The sequence below is a fragment of the Myotis daubentonii genome, chromosome 4 (genome assembly GCF_963259705.1).
Source record: "Myotis daubentonii chromosome 4, mMyoDau2.1, whole genome shotgun sequence".
NCBI classification, from domain to species: Eukaryota; Metazoa; Chordata; class Mammalia; order Chiroptera; family Vespertilionidae; genus Myotis; species Myotis daubentonii.
In genome coordinates this window covers 40879647-40903921 of record NC_081843.1, presented here as the reverse complement: position 1 = coordinate 40903921, position 24275 = coordinate 40879647, and the positions used below count along the sequence as shown (strand labels likewise).

At 43.1% G+C, this 24275-nt stretch overlaps 1 protein-coding gene across 6 annotated transcripts in view; it reads right to left on the bottom strand.

Annotated features, from left to right (window-relative positions):
• Positions 1-24275, bottom strand: part of ZNF608 (zinc finger protein 608) — a 108306-nt gene that overhangs the window by 60577 nt on the left and 23454 nt on the right. The gene's annotated exons all lie outside the window — the stretch shown is intronic.

Sequence of the window (24275 nt, the reverse complement as noted above, 5' to 3'; positions counted from 1 at the left end):
TGCTGCTGCTGTGAGTTCTTTTCAATGCAATCTGTTTACATCCCGTCTAGAATACATCACCCTTCCAAATTCCATTTGCAATGGTAAAATGCTCTGAGCGTTTTAATGGTGCCAAAACATAAAGCAGAATAAGAGTGAGCATTTTCTTTTTTTCGTGCCAAAGAAAGCAACTATCAGAGCTCTAGCTTCCTGAAGATTAGCCAGGCTTTTCGTGTCCTAAATTCACCAACAGACAAACTTTAGCCTCAGTAGACGTGAATAAAATATGCTTTGCAAAATTAGGACTATTTACCACTCGTAATAAAATCTTATTTTCAAAATGACAGTATTTTCCAAAGGAGAAACTCCAATAACCACCATATATGCCTCATTGGACATCTAAGCAGAGGAAATGGACTAAAATTGTTTTCAAAGTACTTTATAAATCATAATGAATTTAAGTCACTACTAAAATACATGAACTTACTCTGTCAAATACATAAAATACATAAACTTGATTATATACACACTGAAACACATAAACTGGATATTATTAGCATGTATTTATTAAGCATCAACTCCTAATTAAGTGTTCTACTGCAAAGTTCAGGAGAATTCACATAAACGGAGAAATAAATGAATGTGGCCAACATCGACAGAATTTCAGTCTCTTCAAAGCACAAGTCCTTTAGTTGTTGAACTTGTAAAGATAGATCCCTGATGAGTTCAACGGAGACTCTGCAGCCCTGTCTCTTTAATCCAGAAAATGAAATTGACAGCCAGCACAAGACCTTGTGATACCATGACTCCTGTGCATCCCTATCCTGAGAACAGTAAAGGAGCTCTTCGCCTCAAAACATTTGGGCATCTGGCCACAATGAAACCAAAGGCTATGCACATACTAAATAGGTAGGTCACCAACCAACTCATCCATTCATTGGACACATTTTAACAACTATTATGACTGCTACACAATAGCTTTGGCCTTGCTGATAGGTTATCAAATGTGAAAGAGCCACATGCAAAAAGCATGCCTGCACCAGGACTCCAGGTCCCCTATGTCCTCATGTTGCACACAGACACCCTCTACATATCAGAAACAACACCTTGCATGTTTTATCAGCGGGGCTAGAAAGCTGTATGTATAACAAGACACATAGATGGTTGTTTTGGTAAAATGCCAGGTTAGTCTGTTGTACATATATTCCAAGTTAGCCTTTGTAAGAAATCGACACTTGGCTACAGACATAATATTATATAGTCTTTGTTGTTTTAAAAAAAAATGCAAGAGTGCATTTCAAGATAAGTCACAGAAGAAAATGTGCTCCCTAGTTCAACAGCTGAAGCAGTCATCTGTGTGGCCTCCTTGTTCATATAACTGTGTGAGCTATTTCTACAGTTTGCATTTCACTAAAATGATAAAATGACGTTCACTTGCCTGAGTGATCCAAGATGCAATAGAACAGCCCTTCATCCAACTGCATGTTAAAGAAACTTAATTTCCTGCTCTCAAAGCTGCCATAAAACTTCTTTTGCTCCATGTTTTTTATTGTTCTTCATTCTTGATCACAGAGCCCAAGAAAGAAAAGCATTTAACAGCCTCAAGCCCCAGATCTGGTGATTTATGCTTTCGTGTAAATGCAGCTTAATGTGGATCAAAGTTCACACTGATAGTTCCTATTTTAAAACCGAGCTGACAAATGAAGAAAGAAGTTCTGAGGGAGGAAATTTAAGGGTGAGGAGAACCAATGCTTCCTTGTAGTCTTTATTATAACTAAAAGATTGTGGTGATTGGAAGAGCTTTCTAGAATTAAAAAAAAAAAAAAAGAGCAAGGAAACTTATAAACTAGCTACTGCACTTGTTTCCCCAATGTCTCCAACAAAATGTAAATTTGTAGTTAGTTGTAAACTGGCTGTAATTTAATGCAACACATATAAACTGAAAAGACTAAGTGGAACAATATTCTCAAACTATTCTTTGTATCACTTAATCGACAGTTTTCATTAATTTCAAGAGAAAAAATTGTACAAAAATTGGATAAACAAGAAAATGAAATAAAACAAAAGAGGTGAGGAGTCTTGGAGAGCATCAGTTCTCTGATCAGGACACAGTGGGAAAATGTATACAAGAGAGGCACAGAGACAGGGCATGTTAACACTAGGATTCGGGCCCCAACTCTGACACACTGATTAAGCTTGTGATTTGGGAGAATCAGTTAACCTCAATGAAGCCCATTTTCCTCAACTGGAAAATGTGTTTTTTGGCCTTCTAATATTAATGACAAATCCTATCACAACAATTTCTAGATTAAGTCCTTAAATCCATATAACTCAGCTTCTGACTACATTTGCATACAGACACTCACATTTGATAACCTGTCACTATTTGGGATATGTATGTAATTCCAAAAAGCAAATTTCTAGAGAATCTAGATGGTTTGTAGGGAGAGACTGAGGTATCCTGGGCCTTCTAGCAACTTAACTGTGTTTATTTCCATCAACACAATCCAAAGCAATGAAAAGGTTTAGTTCATGATGTTCACAGAAGGGACACTGGAGCCCTGTCCCACATGTTTCCAAATGAGAAAGCTAAGGTTCTGTAATTCCCTACCCCCTATAAACATGAAGCTAACCTAACCCTAAACAGTCAGCCAATGTGGTAACAGCCTAAAACCCTTAAACTTGATAGGAAAATGCAATAGGTAATAGAGTTTTAAAGATGACTCTTTACAAGTGAATTTCTCTCTTAGTTTTCCCACTGCACCGGCTTCCTCACAGTCGCTCAATATTGCCATTCTCATAGGCACAGGATCACCATGACCAGTGAGAGGGGGAAAGAGAACTTTTCTCCATTGGGATTTCAGGAGTTGGAGTGAAGAACAAAGACCACCCACATGGTCTGCTGGCGGTTCCTCTTCCCCAGAGGTCACCTTGGGAGAGGGGGTAGGGAATTACAGCCATCCCTGAGATGTTGTATTTGGTAGGTTTGCTACTTTTAAAAACCTTCCAATTATTTTTTTATTTTTATTTTTGCCAATACAAAAAATTAGGAAAATATCTGAATTTCCATGATCTCTTAACATCATCATTGAATGTGCTATGCTCAGCCCACATTCCTCATGACATCAACTGACAGGGCCTAGCCGCCCTTCAGCCCGCTGACTCAGCCAGGCCCAGCAGCTGAGTTTGTCTCCCCACTTCCCCCAGGAGACAATCCCAGAATGTTTTAGGTAGAAGGTCATGTAGCCCAACTTACTGATTCTAGAGAAAAATGTGACCCCTATCTGTACGGGGCGATAAGTTATCCCCAGTGGCAGCCCAGGGGAGCTTGAGAGAGCAGCCTCCTACATGCAGAAACTTTACAGCAGGCACTCAGAAGACACTCGGGGACAAAGAAAAAGGTGTGGGTGGGAAATAATGCAGTGTGGCCAACTCTTTCTGCCTGTGAACGCCCCAGTGGGAGATGTTCCCCCCAACAGGTTTCAGTTCTCTTGTGTATCTCACGGTGGCTAACACAAAACCACATGCACCATATGTAAAGCAGGATTTGAGAGAGTTTTTAATAGTTATTTTTGCCTTCCACAGAAGATCAACTCCACTGCACCCTGATTTCTCAGGTCACTGATCCCCTACACTGAACCGTAATTTCTTCAGCTAACGAAGTTAAGACAGAGGGTAGCAACAGTTCTCACAAGGACTCCCTCAAGGGAAGAGGCAGCTTACACTTGGACTTGATAGTGGTGGGCCTTGGGGATGTACTGGGTTCAAATCCTGGTCCTGTCGTTACTTGCTGTGTGGGACCCTGAGCAAGCTACCTGGCTACTCTGGGTCTAAGAAGTGGGAGTAAGAATAACATTACTCACATAAGGTCACAGTGAAGACTCAATGAGATAATTCATGCAAAGTGAAGGCTCAGGATAGTGCTCAGCTCAGAAACAATGGTTTGTGCGGTGGGTGGGGGGAGCGGGGGGGCGGGGGGAGAATGTCCCTGGTTGGATAGTACAGTTCCCTAACTCTTCACACAAACTCACAAAGCTCCTTTTTATGTCCTATTATGTTTAACATAAATCTCTAATCCCCTCCAAATACATGGGTAAGAGCAGTTAAAGTATGTTAAATGTGTAAGAAAAAGGGCTTAACCCTGAAAAGCTCAGCCTGGGGAAACACTCCTTTCCTAAACTGGCATCTGGTCAGGTGAGCCCTACACTTCTGCAAAATCCCTGCCCACTCATCTCCCATTGCACCCCGTTATCATACACTGCTCCACCCAAAGTCTCCTTTTATTCACCTACACTCAGTCAGATATCCACCCGATAAATAACTTCCACACACCTGCTGTGTGCCCGGCACTGTGCAGCCTGCTAACAAAACAAGAGTGGGCAAAACTGTGGCACTAATCAAATACGATCATACAAACACAGCAAAATTACAGCTGTAACTGCAGACATGCACCCGAGGGCAACCAGCAACATGTGGGGGGTGCAGGGTCCGTCTCTGAGCTGGAATCTAGCTCCACCTCTAGTGACATAAACTCAGGCGAGTCCCTTGATCTCTGTGAAACTCAGTGGCTTCATTTGTAAAATGGAAATAACCCCTGGCTAACACAACTACCACATGAGATCACCCAGACAACATTAGCTCAGGGCCCAGTACAGAGCAGCTGTAATAAAGTAAAGGGACTGCCGTTGTCAGGGTTACTATTATTATTACAAACATACTTGAGACCTGAACTAAAAGGTAATCAATAGGTGTTTTGGTCCTACAAGGCCAAATGCCAGGCTTCGCTACATTCAAAGACAATTAAAGAGAGGCGGTTATAGACACCTTTCTGGGAGGGTACCCTAAAGTGGCAATAATCACATGTTCCGTGAAGAAATCAGTGGGGAATCAGTAGTCAAATAACACAAATAACTGGAATAAAAAATGAGAACAGAGCACTGGCTGGTTTTAGCAATGGTTCCTTTGTCAACGCCCTTTTCTGTCATCTTGATGGGACACTGATGTAGCCTATTACAGCCCAAAAGAGGGAAGCAGGAAAGCAGCCATCTCCAGTGGAAAAAAAAAAAAAGACCCATAAGTCTAACAGCTGGTGGTGGCAGCCTGTCAAACTGAGGAAAGTTAATGTCAAGAACAGACGCTAGGCAGTCTCTCACTGTTATTTTTGCATGATTATTCCCAGGTGTTGGTGCACGCTGAGCAGTAGCCTGGCTATTTATCACTCCAGAGAGCCTGGAGCCTGGGAGTGGGGGAGCAGGGAGGGAGCGAGAGGTGGGGAAGAAAAGGTTATTTACACAGATAGCGGCACTTAGTGTGTGTAATCAGAGGGCTGGGGGAAATCTGCAGCGAGATTCTGGCAATATTTTCTCTGTTCACCTTATTTCAAGGGCTCCCTGAGTGCGACTGTATGAGCCTGTGATGGCTTCCAGGACCCAGACACTGACAGCAAAGGAGGAAGAGTCGCCAGGGCCAGGCTGGGGGTGCTCCAGTGGGCACTCCTGCTCTGCTCAGATCCAACGAAGAGCCAGTCAGGTGGCTCGGGGACAGCGAGTGCTACCAGGCCAGCGAGAAGGGGAAGCCCAGACGTTGGGGCAGATCTGAACCCTACCGGGGCCTTGCCCCAGGTTTCTTCCATCTGTGACCACAAAGCTCCACGTCTTGCTATTAACCCCTCCATCCTGGAGTTCTGAGACGGCCAACAGCCACAGTGAGAATGGCGTTTTCTTTGGCTTGGTCAATACTTTTACATTCTATGAGCGTGCTGGGGCACAATTACTTAATGCTCACGTTTTCTCTATGCCCTGGTGTTTGGCTGTTTTATGAGATTGCCCACAGCCTCCTCTTTAATTTAAAAAGCATTAGACAGAGGCTGCACCTTGCGTAGGGGAAATCCCCGCTCTTTAAAGGTGACCACTGCTGCCAGTCTCGCACTTTGCATTTTAACCACCCTTTCTGTCTGACGTCACCGCCTCATTAGCAAAGCAAGGGAAGCTTAAAAGACTGTTTCCTGAAGCGCTGACCTTTTCTCCATCCTTGAAAGACAAACCTGGAACAACCAGATTCGGTCGTCCCTAATTCTGTCTTTCCTAAATGGGAGCAGACGTTTCCCTTCAGAAGCACAATCAAAGCGATGTGTGCTTTCCAGCTTGCTTTGAAAACACTACAGGCAAGTCCTCGCTAAGGGTCCACTGTGTACCAGGCACCACACACTTTCCACGTCCTTTAACTCTCATAACATCCCCATTTTATAGAGGCAGAAACTGAAGATCTCGGAGGATGGGCAAGTTATCTGAGGAGCTGAAATTCAAGGCCAAACCCCACCGAGTTCAAAGTGTATGGGGCTTTCTTATAAAAATAAAATAGTAACAATATCAGCAGCTACTGTGCAACACAGGCAACACAGGAGCGGTTAGGTTCTACTGTGCGTTCTTTCATTCAATCTTCACAAGACTGTCAGGGAAGTACTATACAGATGAGAAATAAGAAACGGGAAAAGTAACTTTAAAAGGTCATTTAGGGTCAGTGGCTGAGCCAGAATTTGAACCCACATCGACGTACACCAAAAGCAAGCTCTCCGAAACGTAAAACAGAACACACGTTGGAAAGAAACCTTCCTCCTATTTTTTGACCTTTTCTGTATGTTGGAAGCCACACACACCTGTGTCGCTTTTTATTGCACGAAGCTCAAACCGTGACCCTCAATCGTCCGCTCAAATACTGCAATCCCTTCAGAAGCCTCGCTTATAAACCTCACTGAAACCGAAGCTCAGCTTTGTCTTGTTGTCATTGTTTTAAATCATCCCATTCCAAAAGCTACAACCATGTACAGGGCTGGGAAATTATACCACTATTTTCTTTTTCTCGTTCCCAGGTGTGAAGACCAGAGCCTGCCCTAAATAAAAAGCCAAATGTTTAGCTGCTCAATTGCTTTTAAAGGCTTAGCCTCTGACCTGGGCGAGCTCGGCCTGGGGATGGGCCAGGGCTCTGGCCCCAAGGCCAGTGGGGCCAAGACGAATGCTTGCATTTCCAGCCAGAACTCCAGCCACCCCGAAATCACAGAAGGAGAGGTGGCCTAGGGAGGTCACAGACCGCGAGTGCGTCACTCCAGAGGTGGCCCTACATCCAGGGCCCAAAGCAGAGGCACAGACGGGCCAGCCACCTGTGTCAAATATACTTTAAACGGCAGTGACTACTTTTCACGTCATCCTCTAACAGTGACAGTTTTGCAAAGCAAAAGAAAAGGTACTGCGGATGTAAAGACCGAGTTTGATGAAACGACTCGACTCAGTGTCTTAAATGTATTTGGTTGTTTTGAAGCCAAACCAAATTCCTCACTGGGAGGCTCTCCCTGAGTAGGAGCTCCACAGGAACCTGGCACGATGGAGGTGGCGGGACATTTCCACCAGACCACGTCCGTTATCACATGCTTAGCCTCACTTGTGCGCTTTGAAAAAACCTGTCCTGTTGCTGAGCCACAGACGCTTCATCTGTTTCAAAAGTGCCACTGACATCTCCCAGGGCTCAGGGAGCTGGGTGTGCTTTAAATAGTAGCAGTAAATGACCCGTGTTTTCATATCGTGTTCGTAAGGGCTGCCTGATTTCCTCTCCTTCTGCCTACTTCCAAAGCTGCTTAAAAAACAAAAACCATCCACAGATAAAGGAGACTGTCCTGAAGGTACTAAACACATCTGTCTCCTTGAATTTATCCTTTTCGCGCATCCCTTTACTTTTGCACAAAGGGGAATTCCTGGAAAGTTTCACACCAATCCCATATTTATCCGTTAGATCTGGTCCCCAAACCTTGGGAGTGAAACTTTACTCTGGATTTCTCACTGTGGATTTTGCACTGATACTAACAAATCAACCTCAAAACCTCTGAATACTTGAGTCTCTTAGTAGATCCTGGACATCAATACACTGCCGGGGTTGGCAGGACTCTAAATTTCTCCTGAAATGAGGGCAAGATTGGAGGCCTCTCACCCTCACTCTTCTGGACACAGACATGATTATAAGAAGGGAGATTGGAGCTCAGGGAGGAAATAAAAGCCTGTTTTGTTTTGTTTGGGCGAGAGGGGAGTCACCTTATTCCTAATCCTTTCTATCCACAGCACTTCTTTACCTTACACCATGAAATCTCATTTGCAACCACCTGAAAGGAGTATTTTAGACATTTGAATTATCAACACAAAACACGCTGGCCCTACAAATAACAAGGAAGTGCCTGGGTCACACTGTGTGGGAACGAAGGTGGGCCAGCCACAGAGGGGGCGGTTTGGACCCCCTGACCACACACTATCTTGGGACCGTTCACTCCTCTCTCTGCCCACATAAATGCATGTCTGAGTCACAGCATGCATGTCTTCTCTCTCTTCCCTCCAGGCCTCCTAAGTGCAGATTCTAAATACTGATCAATCTCAATAAAGAAAGCTTTGAAATTTTAATTTCATAGCAAATCAAGCCACTCAGTAAAGAGCTCCATAGTTTATCACAGAGATCAAAGGTTACAGGGGGAGATAAAATCAGAGTCCTGCTCCCACAGCCATCCACATGCCCATGTCCAAGGACACCTTGGAGACACTCAAGGTCACTGCAGTGTCTGGTTCTTACAGCTCCATGAGAGCAAGGGTGGTGTTCTCGTCTGACTTTGGAGGATCTCCTGGGAAGGACTGTCATGACCTCTACCAAGTTCTGTACCATAACCCAAACTTTTAAATGCTTCTTCTCGTGAATAGTCCCTCCCCCACCCAAAAGCTGTTCCCAGTCCCGAATGCAGTTCTGCCCCTGAGCACGGAGCCGACTGGGCAGCCAGTGGAGGTCCTTCTCCAGCGAGAGCCTCTCCTCTGTGTCTCACGCCTCCTTCCAGACATTTCATCCATAAAAATATGGGGGGGGGGGGGTCACTTTTCATTTCACAGCCTTCTGTGCTGCCTGAGTTTTGACACGAACACATATTCCTTTCATACTGTTTTTTAAGACTAATTTTCAATTAAAAGATGTTACTTTAGAATACAAGTAGCCAAACGCTAGGGCAGACAGGAGAAGGCGCGTGGTGAGGGCTGTCATCTGGACTCCCCTTGCGGAGGCCCTGCAGCCAACAAGCCAACGTGGTCCAAGGACCTCGTCTGTGTGAGGGGGACAGTGCATGGGCCCCCGGCCGCCCCTGGGGCAGGGCCTGCTGAAAGCCGCCTCACCATGGGAAGTCCTCTCATCATCCAACAGATTTTTGCCAGGTGCCAGGAGGTGCCAAGCATCGCTGGGAGATATGGAGGGGCCGAAGCGCAGAGGCAGCCGCGGGGCCACGGAGGAGCGTGTTGTCAGGGCTGAGCCGGCAGTTGGGCCCGGGGCATTGTGGGAGGGAGGGTTGTGGGATGGGGGGCATTGTGGGAGGGAGGGTTGTGGGATGGGGGGCATTGTGGGAGGGAGGGGGTTGTGGGAGAGGGGACCCAGAAAGTACAGGAGGGACCCGGGAGGAAACCCGGGGAAGGAGGGAGGTGCAGAGCCATCAGGACATGTTGGGGGGGGCAGGGCGGGTAGGGACCAGAGGGGGAGCTGAGGCTGGAGAATGAGGCCTTTGGGGGTGGTGTCTGGGTTCTCTTGAGCCCAGGCCAAGCTAAGAAAATGGGGGCGGGGGGGTGGGGTTCCTTGTGAAGTTAGAAGCGAGCACTGAGGCGGGAAGGCAGGGGCGGCTCCTTTGGGGGCAAGCGCACAGGAAGCTGTGGGAGGAGAGAGGAGAGGGGGTGCGTGTGGGGAAAGGACAGGCCATTGCAGTCCTGGGAAGAGACGGTAGCGGAGGCGGGGAGTTGGGGGAGATCGGGGGACGGAGCACTCTCAGCAGGTGGGGGGGGGGACACAAAGACGGTCTCAGGTTCTGTTTCCGTTGGTGAGGGCGCACCCCCACCTGTGGGGAGAGGTGCCACCGGCAGTTGGGAAGACCGTGTGCAACTCCAGGGGATGCGCTAGACTAGCGAGGAGTCACAGGCAGCGAGAAAGGGGGACGGGGTGAGCGGGCGCAGGGGACATGTAAAGGGTGTGAGGAGAAGGGGCAGAACCCTGCGCCCCCACACTGCGCCCCCACACGGCAGGGCAGGAGGAGAGGAGGGTGGCTGTGGGAGGGGCTGGGGGCTGTCGGGAGAAGACAGTGCCCGGAAGAGCTCCACCCTCGAGGTTCCCCCCCTCCCCTCAAGGGCAAGTTCTTTAAAGGCTAATAATTGCCAATGTAACCCGTACTTTCCCCCTAACAGCCACTGGAGCCCCGCAGCGTGGCCCCTACGCCCCCTGGAATCTTGTTTCCATTGGTTTGCAGCATTGCCGCAGCCCTTTCCCATGAGCCGACTTGCTCTCTGAGAGCCCAGACCCTCCCCGCAAAGGCCAGCTCCCTCCACCTCCCCATGTCCTAGGCCACCGAGAAGGAACCGGAACCGAGGCCTGGGCTTCAGGAGGCGAGGCCACAGAACCCCACCCCGGGCATCCTGGCTGTGCTGCTTCCCAGAGCGGTGCCCCGCGGCACCCACCGAGGCACCTCGCTGTCGCCCTGGACAGAGAGAAGCTCCCTCTGCTCCCTTCTCTCTTCCAATTCTCCACCCAAGGTTCCTGCTCCCAGTCTCCAGATCCCATTTCCTCCGAATGTGAGCTCCTCCCCTTCCCAGTCTCAGAGCAAGGAGCCTTTACAGAGGAACTTAAGGGCAGTTTCCCTGCGTGGGGTGTCTTCCCGTCCACAGTTCAGGCCAAGGGTCAGCCAAGGAAGGCCTGGGCGCCAGAGCCGGCCCACTACCAACTTTTATACAGCCCACAAGCTAAGAATTCGTTTCCAAATGAATGTTTACAATCCATTTAATGAACGCAATCACTAAGGCTGAACCCATATTACGCGAAATGATATTACTATCCCCCCCCCTAAGTAAAGAGAATTCCATTCTTCTCATTAGAAGACCTGTATTACCAACAAATTGGACTCAATTACTATCATTAGGTTTGCATTTTCATCCACTTAAAAAAAAATCTGTAGGAATTGTTTTCTCTCCCTCATTATGTAAGTACTTCCATAATACCCTTGTTGCATCTGGGCCCATAAAGTTCAAAATATTTACTCCGGGCTCTTTGCAGTCTGGGTGACCTTTGGTCTCATTAGTGGCAGTTGGCCTCTGAGCCACGTGGGTTTGAACTGAACAGGTTCACGTTAGGTTTTGTCAATAAGTGCTGTAAATGTAGTTTTCTCTTAGGATTTACTCAACTTTTTCTTTTCTCTAGCTTACTTGTGTAAGAATACGGTACATAATACATATAACATATAAACTGCGTGTTAATTGACTGTTCATGTTATCAGCAAGGCTTCCGGTCAACAGGAGTCTATTAGTAGTTAAGTTTTAGGGCAGTCAAAAGTTAGAGGCACCTGGGGGGGGGGGGGGGGTTGGCACTCCTAACCCCATGTTGTTCGAGCGTCAACTCTACTTTCTTTTATTCCCTTTTTATTGAATTTATTTATTGAATTTATGGGGTGACACTGGTTAACAAAATTATACAGGCTTCAGGTATACAACTCCATGACACATCATCTGTACACTGTATTGTGTGTTCACCACCCCAAGTCTCCTTTCATCACCATCTACCCTCTTCCACCACTGCCACCACCACCCCTACAACTCTCCTTTCAATAGCTCACTTAGGTCTACACCTGGACTCTAGTATAAGTTGGTAGAGAGTGGGCAGAAAGGAGAAGGAATGGGGGAGGAGTGTCAGAACAGAGCAGGAAGAAATGGGGAATAAGAAAAAGTAAGCATACACATCTATTTCTGAATAAGGGAAAAAGAAAAGAATTAATGTACCCACTACTTTTCAGCTTTCCCAATAAAACCCAGGAGTGATAACCGAGAAAAGTGACTCAAGGAAGTATATTTCAATTTTAACTTAAAACATTCAATAAATGTTGATCGAGCATCTCTTTATAATGCCAGCCTTTGTGCTGCTTGGCACTAATATAATGATAATCAAGACAGACAAGATCCCTGCCTGCACAGAGCTTACACACAAGCAAAATAAATAAACAAAAACACAAAAAATTTTCAACCAATTAGACCTCTCTACTTCTATAAGACTAAACAAAACTTAAGCATCCTGTATACTTGCAAGGTGTGTTTTTTAATAACGTCTTAATTATGAAAATCAGGATACTTTCATTCCCTTATAAGTGAGTGCACTGGATGAAATAACTGATGTTCTCAACCACATTTTGTTGGAGACTATCAATGAATCAAGCAATCCCAGACACCTGGAGTTCTTTCACCCACAATCAGGTCATGAATGGGACAGCTAAGATCATCAGGCCCAGAAGCTCCTTCTCAGAGAATAATGACAGTAATACACTTCATAAAATTCACATACATATATTACTTTTTAAAAGAAAACATTAAAGTTGGCAAAAAAATCTTTTACTGTCATGTTTCAGAATATGCTTAGAGAGCTGCAATACTTTTGACCTGGGTAACAGAGTATAAAAAATATAAAAAATAAGAATGCAGTCTCTGTGTTTGGCTCTCAGACCATTAGCTTACTAGCTACATAATCTTACATTTTTATTTTACTTTTCTAAGTCTCAGTTTCCTTACCTAAAGTGGGATTACCAATTTGTATTTATGTAATAGCTACATCAAACAAGATAATCCACATAAGGCCCTTATTATCCCAAGCACATAATAGGTGCTCAACAAAAGTTAGCTACGACTGTCATCTCTAGCACGCACTGTGCCCACCAACCTGAACAGCACATGCTTACAGGCCCTGTTTAACTTCTCACATGGCTAAACCAACACATGCTACTCTAGTCTCTGAAAACCAAATGAAATGGAAAACCTCAAGATATCTGGCTCTATAATTGAACACTTATAGTTATTTAGAATCAGGCATAGAGCAAGATTTTATCTGACAGACACAATAATTTTATCCTCTTCTAGAAGCTGTTGTCCTGGGAGGAATCCTAGCCTAAGAAGGAGATCAAGAGCTTCCAGGGTCAGCTTCTGTAAAACGGCATGAAGAATGCTAGCCTGAGGAATTTAAATAAATTCTATGAAAATGGTCTCAAAAGATTGCACAAAAGCGTATTAAAATGAATATGATGAGGGCTTAGTGGGGAATGGGAGACGGGCCACACTATCTTAGCATCCATCCCTATTTCCAGAATATTTAATTTTACTGTCATGTTTCAGAATATGCTTAGAGAGCTGCAACCCTGCAAGGGACAGTGATTTTGTGTTTCAGAATAGATTTCAGATGGCTCTCACGAATTATTGAGACCAATACTAGGGGCAATTCACCCAATCTCATACTTATCAAATAATACTTGCCCTAAATGTAAGAGATCAGTTCCCAAATTAAATGGGTGGCCGCAGCTTTTAAAGTGGACAAGATTTTTCAGCCAGTAAACAAGGAACTTTATATGATGTAGCAACAAAAAAAAAATGATGGAGGACATATTCTATATACCAACATTAAACTAAAAACACCCTGGGGGTGATAGAGTTTCCACATTTACATTAAAATGTGTATTTTTGCTATGCCTCCCTTAATATTATAGTAATTTCCAGTTACGTGGTAAACACCTGCAAACAGTGTTAGCATTAGACTAAGCTAAATTTAAATTAAGTTAATTTGAATTATGATTTGTCATCAGTCAAGTAGAACTGTTATATTTTTTAAATGGAAAAATGCATAATTATTTTTGCTATGACAGTAATACACTTCATAAAATTCACATACATATATTACTTTTTAAAAGAAAACATTAAAGATGGCAAAAAAATCTTTAAAACTATTCCAATTTTTATTTCTAATAGTACCACCCAGACTTTACATATGCATATATTTTATATAATCAAAATCATACTCAATCTTTTAATAGGCTTTTCCCCCCCTATTTTACAGCTACATTAGAAACTCTAATATAGTTGCTAAATGAAGAATCCATTTACATCACTGAAAGACTATCTCCTCTAAGTTAATCATGAATATTTTTCTATGGTGCATTAAAATCTAATAACCATAACCAAACTAACTTACATTTAAATTGTTTTGTCTAATAAAAAAAGGGAGGAGGTATTTCCTTCAACCACAAATCATTTTAAGATAAGCAGCTCAGTTAAGTACCTTTGGTTTTCAATGCTAATATATATCAATAAATATTTATTACTTGATTATAGTGCTTATTTCAATTATAGCCCTACATATACTGGGGGGAAAGGGTGCTCACGTCAAAGCCACTATCAGGCAGTGAAGCAATAAACCTGGCACCTAGAAGTGAGGGTGCAAGTAAGAAGCTAAACCGGGAAAAATAGCTTTATGTATGTAAAAATACCAAAGATTATATAAAAGGCACATCTATCTAGAGCATTTAACAATTTTAAGTCTTTAATAAAAACTGGGAAGCACTCTTGAGATCTGCTGTAACTTCTGTTTTGTTTGGGTGTGGTGGAGTGGGGGAAATTTGTTTCAAGTAGCTTTGGTGGTAAGAGCATTCCCCTGCATTCTTACATTCTAGAAATCTAGTAACTCATAACTATAACAATTTATTAACAAAACCCCGACTCCCAATCTTTGCCACATAATTTTATTCTACATAAAAGTTGTATATTTTGAGAAAATATTTAACCTCTAACACCTCATAATGATATGAACATCTCTTAAAAGCAATGTGATTTTTTAAATCCAGTAAAAATATATATATATATATATATATATATTTCTTAGTCAAATAATATGATATAACCACTTCTTTGACATCTAATATTTGACCTAGAAAAGAATAAGTGAGGATTAATTAACTAAATGTTAGCAAGAGGACTGAGGGACTCTGGAATAATACAGCCCAAGGATACGCAAAGGTATACAAGGAGAGCAGCGGAATGATTTTAGAAATTATTTTCTCTCTTTTGGGGGGAGGGGAGGGTTGTTTTATAGATGAGGAAAGTTAGCTCAAGGACACAGGAGTTTAGAGTAGAATAAAGGCCCAAGACTCAGCAGTTCCCAATCAAAGCCCACCATGTATATGCAATGTGCAACCAGATTTGATCTCTGCAGTGCCCGGAGCTCTGGGCAGGTGGATGTGTCTGCAGACAGCGAAGCGTCCCCATATGGGCACTGAAGAAGGACAACAAATATGATTTCTGGGGCCATTCCCGCCTCCACTTGTAAAGCCCTCTTGCTTTTCCTTGCCTTCCCACAAAGTGGAGTCACACCCTGACGCATAGGCTCTGCACACACTGTGACTGGCAGTGCAATTTCACAGCTGCAGGCGGCCCTCCCAGCCATGTGACAGTCTGAGTCTAGGACTCCCTCCCCGCTGGCCTCCTCTCTTCTCTCTCAGAGTGGCCTGGCCCCACTCCATTCACCTCAGCATCTGAGTAGCAAAGGCCAGAATCCGACCTGCCACCCCAACCTGTACACCTGCCCGTGGAGAGCAGGCAATCTTTCTCTGCCGATCATGCTCCAAGTGCCTTGTTAGAGGAACAAAAACATTCTCTCTCACAAGCATTAGAAAGTCTAATATTTTGTCAAACAGAAATGAAAAATAAACCTAATCTAAGCTGTCATAGAATCATGAAATGCCTCTGGCAGTTCTATCAAAGTATGTAGACATGTACGGACTCTTTGAAGAAATGAAACTGCACTTTATCAAGTATGATTTATAAGCAACACTGATGTAGCTGGTAGATAACACTGCTGTCTAATCATTAGTAGTCAGACAACAGCCATGTGAACACATCAATTATGGGCCACTGCCAAAAGCCCTTGAGATGGTGGAGATTAACAGCCAATCCTCTGTTTTACAAGCTCACATCAAAAAGAATATTAATAAGAGGAGGGGCGATGTGAAAGCTTGTCGGAGTAATTCAGCCACTAAAACAAGGCATTTCCCCCTCTCCTCTCTGTTGAGTTGGCCCAAGGAAGAAGCTGGCATAAGCTACAAAGTGCAATGCTGCCAACTTCTTGGAAAATGTTTTCCCCTAACATATGGGAATTTGTAAAGGTCTGCAAAGCTGCTATTTGGTGAAGAAAGACAGGCAAGCCTTCTTCATATCCCTTTTTTAATGCTAGAATGAAACAAATGAAGTCATGATTGAAATACTTTTAAATGACTATACATTGGCTTTTTCTTTACCCTCAAAATCAGAAATTTTGTAAAACCTCACATATTTCTTATATTTCCACAATCCACAAAAATTTAATTAGCTAAAAGCACTAACCTGCACATTAATGAGTTACTTCAAATCAACATGGCTCTTCCCAATGAAGAACAAAAATCAAAATGTGTGCTAACTCTAAGTACTTAAATTCCCTCTTTCCAACCATCTCAGGAAGACAGATATAAATCCCACTGATATTTCTGCAATTAGAATTAAACCAGCTCTCACAACCCATATATAGAAAGCATCTGCAAAAATAGAAGCCCCAGGCATCAGTATTTAATTCAGCTATATCAGTATAGGATACGTACCAGTGAGGACTGCTATATTTTTGTAAATGATCAAATTAAACCAAACAGCTGGCACTAATGGTTTAGTGGGGTTCCAGCACATTCCCTAATATATGAACATAAGTCACACTACAAAATGCAGAGCCTGGGTTTCCCCTGCTAACACTTAGAAATCTCTTTGAATTTTTATTTGTAGCAACATTATATTTACAGAGTGTTCGTTGTCCATCATTTCAAACCCAGCATGGGGTAGTGGGAAAACATTAGGGGAGGAAAAAGAAGCATGGGGTTCCTGTTGCTTCTCAGAGGTCAAGCTGTATGGCCCCCAAGTAAGTCACTTAATTCAAGGGCTTGCTGACAAGCAATTGTTAAATCACAGATTCTTTATCTGGAGTTCAAAGTCTTTGTGGAGTCTGAGAAATCATCTATAATAATCTATAATAATAAAAGCATAATATGCTAATTAGACTGGATGTCCTTCCGGACGAAGCCGGGACTTCAAGGGAAGCCTGCGCCAGCAGCCAGGGGAAGGAAGGTCTACTCTTGCATGAATTTCCTGCATCGGGCCTCTAGTGTAATTATAGAAGCAAAGGTTTATGTGTTTGTAATAGGTATACTTCCTCCCCCACCCCTGAGACAAAGAGTGCATAGATGCTCAATAAAATCCTAACCTAAAGTTAGGAAGATTGGACCTGGTGGTAAAGTCAAGACAAGAGCAGTCCTTCTCTTTCATTGTGCTGCATGCTCTATGCACGTTTGCTAAGTAAAGGCTCTGCATTAGTTCTACACCTCAGTTTCTTCACGGGTAAAAACAGAGCAATATCAAGTTCTCTGACCAAAGGCTGAAGTGAAAATCAACAGGTTATGGCTTTAGAAATACACATAATTTACAGTGTTGTTAAATTAAGCAAACATTTCTTGGGCAACTAGATGCTACATGCTGTACAAAGATTCATTATTATTGATTACATTTTTGATACTAGAAAGGAAATAGCCTTTGGAGTAAACAACTAATCTGGGAAACTTACTTTGGGGGTGGGAGGGACCCTCAAAAGGAAATGATTCCTAGGCCCTGTTGATGATATGCCAGCAGCACCCTCCAAAAGATGTCAACATTCTCATTAATGGCACCATCAACATCATCTTTTATAATACATCTGATTTTTAGATTTTCCCCACCACTTTTCCAGGAAAAGCTCCCTTAATGTCAAAAAAGCAGACAACTTACATGACTCTAGAACAGTGGTTCTCAACCTTCCTAATGCTGCCACCCTTTAATACAGTTCTTCATGTTGTGGTGACCCCCAACCATAAAATTATTTTCATTGCTACTTCATAACTGTAATTTTGCTACTGTTATGAATCGTAATGTAAATATCTGATATGCAGGATGTATTTCCATTGTTACAAATTGAACATAATTAAAGCATAGTGATTAATCACAAAAACAATATGTAATTATATATGTGTTTTCCGATGGTCTTAGGCGACCCCTGTGAAAGGGTCGTTCAACCCCCAAAGGGGTCGCGACCCACAGGTTGAGAACTGCTGCTCTAGAAGAACCACAACCGTGCCCCAGCTGTCAAACACAGCAACCACTCGCTCAGGTGAAAAAGACCTTCACAATAAACACATACATTTCAATCTATTAAATGTATATTGGAAAGTGTATTTTTTTGCAAAAAAATTGTATTTTAATAACATGTTGAGTTTAATGAGCTACTTCAAGGTAAAAAAGAAAAATCAAACCACTGTTCTAATTAACAACAGTTATGACTATTAATGGCATATGATTGTAATCAATGATTATAGACCAAAGCTGTCAGAATGGGCTGTGCTCCAAATACTTACACAAATTTCGCCAAAGATGAAGGGGCCAAATTCCATCCCTGAGTTCCTAAGGTCTTATTACACTCCCAACGCCTGGGCTGGCTTTTTTATATATACATACAAATTAGATTGTTAACTCGGTTTAAACAAGGTTCCCAAGGTCACACCTAAGCTCTAAGCTGTAATAGGCAGGTCTCTCTTACTTGGATAATGACTTTTTGAAAAGAGTAGCCTTCCATTTTAGCCCGGAGGGTTTTGTGGGTGACAAAGAAATCATCAGACAAAAATGGGCCAGCAAACAGGATGCCATTGCCATCTGTTATTCTGACACGGGGAACCCTTCTGGGTAAAGCATCTTTATTCTTTAACCCCTTGTATGCCATAAGCGTCTACAGATGCAAGCGGTGGGCCTTTATTAACTAAATTCAAAGTATCGTGGCAGTTAACTGATTAAAATTCAACAGACATGCTCTACCAGACCCAGGAGAGCAGGTGCAGTATAACCGAGTGTACAGACGCTTTAAGTCATTTTAAAATGCCACATAAAGGTAAGATAGGTGGAAACCCAGATAATTCCCAGCAACGTGTTTGCCTATGATCTCAATGGGGAAGAAAGACAAAAAGGTGTGGAACCTGAGCAGCCATCTTCGGGGCCCTCCTTTCCCTGCAACACAGCACGTGTTTACTGAGCAGTTCCTAGAATCAGGCACAGTGCTGGGTGCTGGGGAGATAAAAACTAGTAAGATATAAAAAGGGAACTTCCGTTTGACCCAGGGATCCCACTTCCGAGAATATACTCTAAAAACCCCAAAACACCAATCAGAAAGAATGTATGCACCCCTGTGTTCATAGCAGCGCAATTTACAATAGCTAAGATCTGGAAGCAGCCCAAGTGCCCATCAGTAGATGAGTGGATAAAAAAGCAGTGGGACATTTACACAATGGGATACTATGCAGCTATAAAAAAGAGGGATTTTTTACCCTTTGGGACAGTATGGATGGACCTGGAAAATATTATGCTAAGTGAAATAAGCCAATCTGAAAAAGACAAGTATCACATGACCAAAAATATAAGACCTGAAGCAGGGAGGCATGGGACAGACTGACATACCTCGATGGGGATGGGGAAGACAAGAAGAAATAAACCAAAGGACTTATATGCATAGCCCATGGGCACAGGTAATAGTGTGGTGAAGACCTAAGGGGGGGGGGGGAGGGGAGGTTCTAAGGGTTGGAGGGGGAATGGGAGACATCTGAAATACTATCAACAATTATGCTGAAACCGGTTTGGCTCAGTGGATACAGCGTCGGCCTGTGGACTGAAAGGTCCCAGGTTCGATTCCGGTCAAGGGCATGTACCTGGGTTGTAGGCACACCCCCAGTAGGGAGTGTGCAGGAGGCAGCTGATCGATGTTTCTCTCTCATCGATGTTTCTAGCTCTCTGTCTCTCTCCCTTCCTCTCTGTAAAAAATCACTGGAATATATTTAAAAAAACAAAAAACAAAACAAAAAAAACCCAATTATATATATTTTAAATAAGTAAGACAGCTTCCATGCCCTGAAAGGTCTCAAGCTGGCAGAGGAAATGTGCATTCACAGACAATAATTCACAGACAATAGCAAAAGGGGGAGATGTAGACACAACACACTTGTCCCCAGTGCAATAATAAGTAGGAGCGGAGAAAATTCCAACTCTTTTTGAAACTGGTAGGGCACTCAGAAAATGTAGTCCAAGAAGAAAAGGCCCAGAGACAGTGGCTTTTGCCCGGGGTCATAAAAGAAAAGTTAGAGCCAAAAAAATCCACCCAATTCCCAGTTAGCTCCAGAGCTTCTTCCCCTGGCCCACAACCCAGGCAGGAGTCCAAGTCAAGGCTCTGCTACAGGAACCATCCACCTGAAGGCCGCCTGCGACCAACCTCAGCAGGACGTGCTGGCTGTGCTCTGCTGACTGCGAGGGCGTGATTGCAGGCTGGCGATTTTCTGACGCCCAGCTGACCAGAAAGATGACCTCCACAGACCAGCCCCAGAGCACTGATACTCACAACTGCATGCTTCCTGCACTCCCAAACACTTCCTCCTGCCTCCACGACAATTATCTACGTGCTGCTAAACCAGAGGGCTAACTAAGCAAAGCCATGGCTCATTTTTACTGCTTATGCAGTTCACTGTGCAGGAAGGCTCTGCTCTCGGAGTCTAGGAAACACGAGTACGGGTATTTGCCTGGCTGTAAATATTCCTAAGGCTGGAGCTGCAAATCATTAGTCCTTCCTGCTCCACCTCCCATTTGACCAAGTACACTAATTAACCACCTGCAAAACACTTAATGCAGTCACGGTTAAAGCAATACTGTGGTGATTTTTCTATAAAGAACCTTAAGGAGAAAAAACAACAGGAAATTCTATAACCATTCCTAACATCTGCCTTTGAGGGAGAGAAAGCAAAGAGACATCTTCAAATGAGCCATGTGAAGCTTTGTCTAAATGCGCCCAAAGAAGCCACAGAAGTAGAGAATCATAATGCGGGAGGGAACCTGGGACTGGGTGTTTGGGAAAGGAAAAAAATTAAGAACTCTTCAAGTGATTCAGATGCACAGATCTGATGAAGTAACAATGCGTTAGCCTGGCCGGTGTTGCTCAGTGGTTGAGCATTGGCCTATGAACCAAGGGGTCATGGTTCTATTCCCAGTCAGGGCACATGCCCAGGTTGTGGGCTGGATCCCCAGTAGGGGGTGTGCAGGAGGCAGTGGATCATTGTTGATGTTTCTCTTTCATCAATGTTTCTATCTCTCTCTCTTCCTTCTTCTCTGTCTAAATATAAAGAAAACATATTTTTTAAAAAGAAAGACAATGCTTTAGATTAAGGGTTCAAGGATTTTGGATATTGGGTCAAAAGTTATTTATACTGAAATGTAACCCCCAAAGCCAGTAAGACGGGGGGGGGGGGGGAGGGGGGACGTCAGGCCCACATGCCCTATAAGGTCTACAAAGTCATTTTGTCTGGCCCTGCCAAGGCATTAGAGGTGAGTTAATTAAATGTTTGACCAAATATAGTAGGCTAATTTTTAAGCTGATAATGTTGTATGGCCCTCAAATGATGTTATAAATCTCCAAATGGCCCTTAGAAAAAGGTTCCCCACCCCTGCAGTAAGATGAAAATTATACTCACCTTCAAGTTGAAAAACTATACAGTCAACTACCATAAATGTCGTACAAGAAAAAGAAAAATTAAATAATCTTGGAGAAAAGTCTTTCTACACCAATACAAAATGTAGGAGCCATAAAAATAAATGAATTATAAACCTAACTACACAATTTAAGATACCTGCCTGGGGGAGGGAGGGAGAAACTAGTATAAACAGAATCAAAATCAAAATAAAGAGAGGAAAATATCTGTGAGCACATGGAAAATATTGCAAAACATGAAAAAAAGTGTATTTAATTATACACACTAAAATATTTTAAAATCAGTAAGAAATGGCCAACAATTCACTAGAAAATTAGAGGTTAGAAATTGTCAATATGTAGGAAAATACAGTGGCTTGTTAACATGAAATGGGCAAATTAAAATGATGAACAACTATCAGATTATCACAGATTAAAGTCAAAAAATTATAATTCACAGTATTAGATTATAGGCATATAGGCAATTCAGTTGAGAATTCAACTGATGAAAGCAAGTTGGGGACAATTAAATTTTGAAATGCATTCAAAATGAAATCCACCAAAACATTTTGTAGCTGAAAAAGACTGAAAAACACCTAAATGTTATTAGTAGAGGAGCAGTTAAATAAATTATGGAATCGAAGGTAGAAAGGTAACATATGATACCCAAAACATACAGTTATGGAGAAAGAACAAGGTGCAGGTGTTTCTCTCCTATGCTCTGATCTGTGTAGCAATACAAGAAACATAAGTATATACGCTTGAACATATGGAGACTATTTCAAGAAATACATACAAACTGTTAAAAGTAGTGGGCTCTGGGGAGCAGGTCTAAGAGGGAAGTTAAAATCTACTTTCCATTATATAATATTTTAGTACAATTTAAACTTTTATCAATTTATGTACTGCTTTTAAAATTTCTTTTAAGTCTAATAAAAACTATTCTAATCAATGCAACTAGTTTCTCAGGACTCTAAAGCAGTCTCCAACGTAGGAGGCACGTTAAATTCCCAGGGAGTATACACGAGCTCCAATGAGGAGCATTAGAAGGGGGAGTTTCTATTTATACTATCTCATCATTTTAAATTTCTGTTGTTCACACTCTTAGTAATCAACTACATCAATACAATTGAGGGTGTGTGCACACACAATTAGTGACCCCTGGGAAACATTCATTCTAGGAAAGTAATAGCCTCTTTTTGATGTCTTCTGAAAAAAAAAAAAACCCTGAATATTTATGATCTTGCACCTGAAATCAGTTGATATAATTCACACAAGATAACACCTCCATTTCCCTTAACCACTTAAAGACCAGAATAATCAAAGACCTGAGGGACAGAGCCAGAGCGAAGCTCAGGGTAGGTCCCACACTGAGATGCCCCTGGGACACAGTCACAGCCTGGCTCTCTGCGGCTCAAAACTCCCCAACTCTCCCACCTCTGCGTCTTACTTGGTTCTTCAGAGTTCCCTGAAGCCTGGCCTCATGCTCCTTCTTGAACTTCATCTCCTAGACCTCTCCTCTCACCCTCTTTCAGCTCTGGCCACCCTGACGTCTTCTCAAACACACTCCCTCCTCCAGGCGTGGACGCAGATCTGGCTCCTCTGCCCTGCACAGTCATGCACGCATACGACATTTCAGTCAACAGCAAACCGCATATACAACAGTGGACCCATACGATTATAATGAAGCTGAAAAATTCCTGTCGCCTAGTGACATCATGGTAGCCCACCTAACATCATAGCACAATGCGCTATGTGTTTGTGATGATGCTGGTGTAAACAAACCTCCTGCCCTGCCAGGCTAATGAAAGTACAGCCCGTGCGATTACAGTAGTGAGGGATAGCATCTAGGTTTGTCCAAGTGCACTCAGTGATGCTCGCACAGCAATGAAATTGCCTGATGAGGCATTTCTCAGAACATATCCCCGCTGTTAAGCGGCACATGACTGATGAGCAGGTCCCTTCTCAAACATAAACAAAGATAAACTCTCCTTTCCCGCCATCCCCCTCTACCTCCTCCTCCTGCTTGATTCTCCCTTACAGCACTTTACAGCAACCAAAACGTATTTATTTGTCCAGAATAAACTAGAATATAAGTGTCACGAGAGCAGAGACTCTGCTTACTATTGTATTTCCAGGACCCAGCCTCCGGGCATATAATCAGCATTCCAAAAATATGTGCTGAGTGAACAAATGAATAAAGGGATGAATGAAAGAATAAACTGAGACCTGCACTGACACACACCCCCCTTTCTAATATGCCTATTGTGAGAACACAAAATAGTCAAAGCTGTCTACTGTAGGAGGAGGCAGGAAATAAATGAAGAAATGGATACTTAATTGTTGTCCACAATATCTGTATTACAAAGAATCCCTTAACATCGCAACTATATCCTAAACATCAATGATAAAAATGAAGACTTCTTAACTTTTCCACCACAAAACCTACCAACCGCCCTGCGTCTGTACATATTTTCTGACTTTCCAATGGAGAGCCTGCCCCAGCTCCAGAGGCCCACGGAGCTCCCCCCCTACCCTACCCCTCTCTCTCTGGTATGTGCAACGTTTTTCCCTTGCCTGTATCATTCCCATCGGCATATAAACAGGCTATTATTAGAGGTTCCTACTTTTAAAAATGATATAGATAGATACTTCCTGACCTCATGTTGCCCCTTATAGAAAAAGTGTGTTAGCCATCATTTTCCATGGTCCTCACCTCCCAGTAAAATTCAAGCACTCGGATCAGACTTTGATTGCCCCCATCCCCACCTCTCACCCCAGGACCACTTGTGTTAAGATCAGCAACAATAGTCATCCTTCCAAAGCCAACAGTCTTCTGCGTCTCA